Genomic DNA, 7371 nt, shown 5'->3' with positions numbered 1-7371 from the left:
AGTTTTAGTCAATCAAGTTTAAATAGGCCTCCCATAGTGGGACCGGGGAATGTACGGCCCGAGATGCCTATTAAACTTAGAGCTGTGTGTGTGTGTCTGGGGGGAAAAAGTCCTTAGTAAATCCAGATTAGAACTGGTCTGATAAATGCTGAGCTGGGTGTGTGTGAACATGGGTTGATTAACATTTGAAGCACAGATTCCCCATCATGCAGTGCTCCCCTGCTTCTCTGGTCCCAGAATTCACTGCAGTCTCTGCTTCAGGCTTTCTGTTCTCCATCTCTCATGTAAATGAATGGTCATCTGGTTCCATCTCAGATGTAAATGAGACCTAGGGCAGTTGGTTCACTCTTGTCACCCTTATCTGGAGGGTCTTAGGTGCGTCTCTCTCTGTATCTTAATCAGTTTCATTTAGGTGGGGGGGGGGTGAGTCCTTTGTGAGTCAGACAGACTGCATCCTGTGCCAGGGTTGCCCAAGAATACAGAGCTGAGGCGTAACACAACATAGTAAACTTTGTATTAACCATACTTGTTCTACTGTCTGTTAAGAGTCATTTTTTTAAAATCCCTTCCATGGCCAGGACTTTCAGAAGTAGTTATAAAACCAAACATTTTACATGAAAGAATGTGTGTGTGCATGTTACACAGGCACAATAAATTAAATTAAAAGCAGATCTTACATTGCTTTATCAACACCTAGAAGACAGACAGACATCTATGCATGAAATTAAAATCATGCACCCAAAGGAGTTGAAAAATATTACCTTCAAAACATGCAAAAGTCAAATTTTCAAACCTATACCCCAAATTAAGCCATGGAATCTTAATGATTTAAATTAATTTTCCAAGATGGCTCTTGTGTATGTTCCAACACAATGCCTTAGAGGTGAGCTAACTAGAATATCTTGGGCACAGTGGGTATGCATTTGTTCTGTGCGTGTGTTTGCCACCTCATATGTATATATACTGGAAATGTTGAAGTAATTCCACCAGTGCTGCTAGATTATCATGAGATACTGTTATATCAGCTGGCATGAACATATTTGGCTTCAAGGAAATCTATGCTCTCCTATATTCCCTTCACAATAAATGTATGTAAAGGAGTATGACAGGACTTGGGCAGGGGTGAGGAAGAGGGTTCCTCCAACCTCTTAAAATCAGTCCTGCTGCCACTGCCTACTCAGTCAGTCTTGCTTACTTGCCATACCTTGTTGGAAAAAGAGTTAAATGTGGGAGGTGCTTTACCCCTGCTTGAAGCCTAAGGCAAGGTCTCGCTGCCTGGCAGGTGTCAGATGACTCCCTGGGTTTCCTGGCTGGACCATCATCTTGGTGACTTCTTTCTCTACATCTCAGTTCTGATTGTCAGCCACTGTCTCCCAGTTTTGTAGCTGTAGACTCTGGGCTACTCCCAGGTTTCTACCCCTCCAGATCTAGAACCTGAGCTCTTAGGCTTTGTTGCCACTGCACACAGTATCTTATGCCACCACAGCAGGCCCTTGAGCTATTGTACCTGCATCACTAACCTTTTTCATGGGAAGTAGGTTAGGCAGGGTGCTAGAATACCCTGTCCTTCAATCTCCACATCTTACCTTAAAGTTGCTCCTGGTCTACAACATGCCCATTAAATCAAGAAAAGGAAAAGAAGGAATCCTCAATTTAAAAACTTTCTCTGCCTTGGGGTGATGGGCACAGTTCTATCTTAAGGGTCCACCCCACAGACCCACTGTTTAACAAACCAGTAACAAAAGGTTTGTTCAACAAAACTTCCTCCTGTCCAAGGCTTCTTCTACGGTCTAGCAAGGCCCACTCTCATCCAGGCATTTGTACTTTTATACGTCTGGGCCATACACCCCTTCTGGTCATATGGCCCACTGGGCCACACCTGGTTCTAGCCCAAACCTTTCTGGTAGTTTCTTTTCCTTCTCTGAAACAGGGGCTTGACTCCACAACCCCCCACATTACAAGGATACTCCTATTTTGATATTCTGTATTAACAAACTAGGGCCATTTCACTGTTTCCATAGGAAGTGCCAGGAATCTAGAATTCATGTTTACCTATTTCATATTAGCAATAATGGCTTCAGGGCAATTATTATTCTCCTTTTGTATGGGAGAGCCTCTTACTGGTGTGCACTTTATAACAATCATTTGAAACTGATACATGACACCTTGAGCAGAACTTCTGGTGGGCATCATAATAGGGACCATTGACTTACCTTTTATTCTGATGCCATCTTCCTGGTCCTCCAGGTAGCTAAACACCCTCATAGGTTAGATGCTGAATGCCTTTGGAAGTCCTTTCTTCTCTTAGTGGATGTTGGCTCTGGTTATTGCTTATACCTGGATGTTCCTGTTGAAATAAGGGGAGGAAAAAAAAGCAATGGCATCAAATCCTGTCCTCATAGGAAGAGGCAAAACAAGTACATGCTCCAGTATTAACTGGATTAAAAACCTCCCAGTTCTCACACAGAGCAAGAACCTTGACTAATGCACAAAAGTAGGATGAGATGGATGAAAAAGGGAAAGCCTGATTAAGAATGCAATGCCTCCAACTTCAATATTATCTTTAAAATATCCCCATTTCTTGGTAACACATTCCCATCTGTATTCACCCTACAAATCAACTCTGGTCTTTCCTTTCCATCTCACAAGATGAAAGGCAAGGAATATTGTAGGTATTGGACAAACTGCATGGTTCAGACAGACTTAGATAAGCTTTTGAATGCACACCATTCTTCATCAGGTCAGAGGGAAGAAGTAGGCACAGCAATGATTTAAAACAGTATAGAGAGCTGTGAAACTGGAGAAGAGAGAAATTCCCAGGGGCAACAGACAAACAACAGGAGAAAAAGATAGCTTGATTTGTGGGTGTGTAACAGGACCATGCCCCAGGGGCAGCTCTGACCCCTGGTGGCCAAGCAGCTCCAAGAAAGGCTGCCCCAGGGTCCTTAAGTGAGCCTAGCATGGCTTGGCCAGTGAGTCTGTCCTGTATTCGGTTGACCCCAAGCCTGGCTCCATGCGCAGTCCAGCTGTAGCAGGGCAAAAGAGACCCTGGAGCCCCTCCACACCCAACACCAACAGTTCAGCTGGGGCCAGTGGCAGGTGGAGAAGAGAGAGAACAGAAGGGGAAGGGCTAGAACACTGCTCCTGTAATGCAGTCTACCCACCCCAGTGTTTGGGGGGGGGGGGGGGGGGGGGGGGGGGAGGGGGGGAAGTGGAGCTGGGAGCAAGGTGAAGCCAAGCCACCTCTGCAGCACAGGTCACTGATCCTTCACCCCACTTTCCAAAATCCTGGATCTGTCTATGCATTCTGATGGGTTCCTTGTGGGGAGTTGATTGTTGTAGAAGTAGAGATGTGTTGACAGTTTTTGCATCTGCTGTTAAAGCAAGGCCTGTGTCCCTAGGAAGAAGCTGATCTATTTTTGACCACCCTGGTAAACAAGATGATATTCACCTGAGCAAAACTGGCTTTGCTTTACACAACAGTCTCATAATCCACTTTCTAGAGCAGTGTTTCCCAACCAGTATTCCGCAGCACAAAAAGTGTGCCATCAGACATTTACAGGTATGCTACAGAATTTTGCCATGGCAATGAGCTACAATAGGTATGAGGATGGGCAATGCCTTAACAGGTGTGCCATGGAAAATGTTTTATTAATGTAAGTGTGCCTTGGCCTAGAAAAGGTTGGGAAACACTGTTCTAGACAAATACCAATATGAACAGATGCAGATAACAAAGGAGTCACTTGCAAAAATGCAAAAGTTCTGAGGTACAGAATAGTGGCACGTGATAACTCATCATTATAATACCCAAGCTATCTAACTCCTTTGTGTTCTATAAACTGAATGAGCAGCTTCTGAAAATACCGTTACCTGGTCACATAAATACATCCAGCTTCCCCTGCACAGTGTCAGCTAGTGTTTGCAGATACCTACGCAAGTGTTATTAACGATTTCTAGCATTGAACATACGGTTCACTGTTCTCCCAACTAAACATTAATGCCATAAGCTGTGCCTTGACAATAGTGCTTATTAGTCTGACATCTGGTGTGCAGTCACTGCTTCAGTTTTCACACTCTGGAGACTTGTGCTCCCTAGACTGACACAGATTAAAGTCTTGTGGACAAATCAAAATAAGGAAATTAAAGTACAAATAGGAGTCAGTGCATGTCAAACCTCCCCACTCCTTATCTTAAGTGCTGCCATTAGGCTCCTCCCCAGAGTTTCAAAGGCTTTGCCTCATCCTTCAAAAAGGTATCAATGAAGAGTAAGGATATTTCATGCTCTCTTTCTTCTGCAGGCTCCAGCTCAGATTTCACTAGTGAAGCAGTCACTCAATCCAGTCTCACTTCCACTTCAGTATTTCCTCTGGACCGCTTACTACCAAGTTAAGCCTACCAAGTTATTAGGTCTTCACTTTGGTCTTCCACAGATTTTTCCTGGAGGCTCCCTCAACCCTCTTCCCTGGGCTTCTATGCCAGATGACCAACCCACACTTCCATACTTCTACACTGCTGCTCTGATTCACAGATAGCTCTTTTATAGCTTTATCACCACATCATTTCTTTCAGTTGTGCAACATGAGAGGCTCAGGCAAGAACACAGCCAAGGTTTAATGACATATGTTTTGCCTATGCTGTTTGTGGTCATTTCATTATAATCATGAACAGTTAAATAACTGGTGTTCTGTTCATTTAAACTGAGGCAAAAATCAGTGGCCATGACATTGTTTCTTGATCAGTTTGTGGGGCGCACAGACCAAAGTTGGGTTTGAAAGAGTCCTGTTTGTTGCTTATGGATCTCCAGTCTTGGGACAGTCAAAACCAAGACCGCCCCCCCCCCCACACACACACACACACAATAAGAAGGAATTAACAGAATTGATCATTTAAGGGCCTAAGGCAGGTAAACTGTTTACAGCCAAGGAGGATTCTCAGTTTTTAGTACACATTGGCTAAAGAGGCAGGACAGCTGCAGAGCTGTTTGAAGCCTATCATTTTCTAAAGAAAGAAATGCCTACATGCAAAGATTTATTTTTTTTTAGTGAGAGAAAAATCAAGGAGCTATGGAGACAATTGATGAGTGGATAATCCAGCTACAGCTGATAATAAAAGCCTGAGCTTTCTCAGAAAGGGGTGACATGCTGAAGGGTAGGATCTTAATGGGATCAAATTCAAAGAAAAATTACTAATGGAAAAAAAAAACTTAACATCAGAATAGCCAGAGGACAAGATCTCCAAAGAGCTGATGAAAGGAAGTACTCACTAGCACCAGACATGCTCATGTTAAATAAATGTAAGACTAGCAATCAGAAACACACATACAAAGAGATAAGGGTGCAACAGCTGGGCACCAGACATATGCATTGTTAATGTTACAGAAGCGTGTAGCCAAATCACAGATATAGCAAGTTTGTAGTACATTTAGACTACATTATGCAAAGAAAAAGGAATACTTTGCACAAGGTAAGATATGCACAAAGGACCACAAAACAATGCTGCTGAAGTAAACAAAAGAGCACAGGGAGTACAATACATTGTAACACCTACATGGCAGACAGTTCAGCAATTACTCTGCAGTATTCTCTCTCGCTATTAGACAGAAAGAGAAAGGCTAGCAATGAGGCATATGCAACAACATTATCAGGCTGAGAAGAAATACCTATAAAATTCCAAGTTGGTACCAAGAGGCAAGTAAACTGCATCCCCAAAAGAGGAAAGGCCAAGCCCTCCTCACACCATAACCCATTTACCTCCATCAGCAAAACAAATGGGATATGGAGGATATCCATGTCACACAGTAAAAAATGCAATATTAAGAGGGTTTACAAGACTATAAAGCCAAAACCTAGATTTCCGTGTAATAAGGATGACAGCAAAATAAATACTTAAGGAGAAAACCTTAAAATTATTAAACTTTGGTAAGCCCTGGCCCCATGGAAGCAATAAAAGAATATCAAACAGCAGAGGAAATTAAGAAATGCTTTTAAACACATCAGGAAATCTAAAACTGTCAGCTGGGACTTTTAAAAACCAAGCTATCTGCAAATGCTGTGCCGACAGAGCACTGGGATAAATGCCATTAACAATAAGGTCCAAAGTAGAAAAGGAACCCTAGCACACTGTATAATTAAGTATAATTGAAAATGTGGAAAATTCATCAGCATGGGTTAGTTTGATGATATTGGTTGGGGGCAGGTAGGAACCTATGGAAGGACATGTATGAGGTTTTCATTCAAGATTAAAGCAGAACAAAATAATAAAAGCTACCAGTCCTAGATTACCTCATTTAGACCTCTGTGCCTTGAAGCAAATGTATCCTTGTACTAGATATATAGTATGGATACCGGCAGATCAAACTGGACAAAGAACAGCAAACTAACTGCTTTCAACACTCCATTTGAAACTCACATTCATGAAATTCTTGTACTAGGAAGCACAACAACAAAACAACAGCACTGCTCCCAAGATTTCATAGATTTCAAAGACATTAGGGCTGGAAGGGACCTCGCGAGACCAAGGGGCAGGAAGTCAGCTGGGGTCATATCACCCCAGCAAGATAAGCATCCAAGCATTTCTTAAAGGTATCCAGAGTAGGTGCCTGCACCACTTCTGGGGGGAGTATACTGCAGACACTGGAGACTCTGATGGTAAAGAAGTTCCCCCCCCCACCCCCCGAGTCCAGTCTAAAATGATCTTCCAGCAGTTTGTGACCATTAAACCTCATCTTCCCTTGGGGTGCCCAGGTGAACAGATGTTCCCCCAGTTCCTGATGCACACCCCTTATATATTTCTAGGCTGCCACCAAGTCCCCCCTGAGCTTTCACTTCTCCAGGCTGAAGAATCCCATGTCCCTCAGCTTCTCCTTATAAGGCCTGTTCTCTTGCCCTCTAATCATGCCCGTGGCTCTCCTCTGGACTCTCAAGCTTCTCCACATCCTTTCTAAAGTGCAGAGCCCAGAATTGGATGCAGTACTCCAGCTGCAGTCACACCAAGGATCAGTACAGCGGGAGGATGACTTCTTGGGTCTTACTAGATGGAAAGAGTTTTAACTGAAACATAGCAAAATTCAAATCAGGGTCGAATGAATTAATTACTTTGATCATATCTTTAAAGGTTAGGCAGTTAGCAAAAATTGAAACATTTTTACAAAAAGGGAAAGGAGGAAAAATAATAAAATCCAATAGTAGTAGTTGTAGTAGTAGTATAAGAATAACTCTCTGGACAAGATCTCAGTATGTGAAGGACTCCATAAATCTATAAATATAGCTAATTATGAACACCTAACAAATAGATCAGGGGTTTTCAATCTTTTAAAGTAAGTGTATCCTCAGCAGCCAGATGTGGGGGTGGGGGTGGGGCAGGGGGAGGGAA

The 7371-nt window shown here is 42.9% G+C and overlaps 1 long non-coding RNA gene across 1 annotated transcript in view; it reads right to left on the bottom strand.

The window, feature by feature from the left end:
- Nucleotides 1-7371, bottom strand: part of LOC102387178 — a 127750-nt gene that overhangs the window by 70381 nt on the left and 49998 nt on the right. Inside the window, exon 2 of the long non-coding RNA XR_323707.1 lies at nucleotides 2214-2347. This is a non-coding gene — a long non-coding RNA (uncharacterized LOC102387178). The remainder of the gene's footprint in view (nucleotides 1-2213; nucleotides 2348-7371) is intronic.

The sequence above is a fragment of the Alligator sinensis genome, unplaced genomic scaffold (assembly GCF_000455745.1).
Source record: "Alligator sinensis unplaced genomic scaffold, ASM45574v1 scaffold16_1, whole genome shotgun sequence".
In the NCBI taxonomy this organism is placed as follows: Eukaryota; Metazoa; Chordata; order Crocodylia; family Alligatoridae; genus Alligator; species Alligator sinensis.
This window is presented reverse-complemented; position numbering and strand designations above follow the sequence as displayed.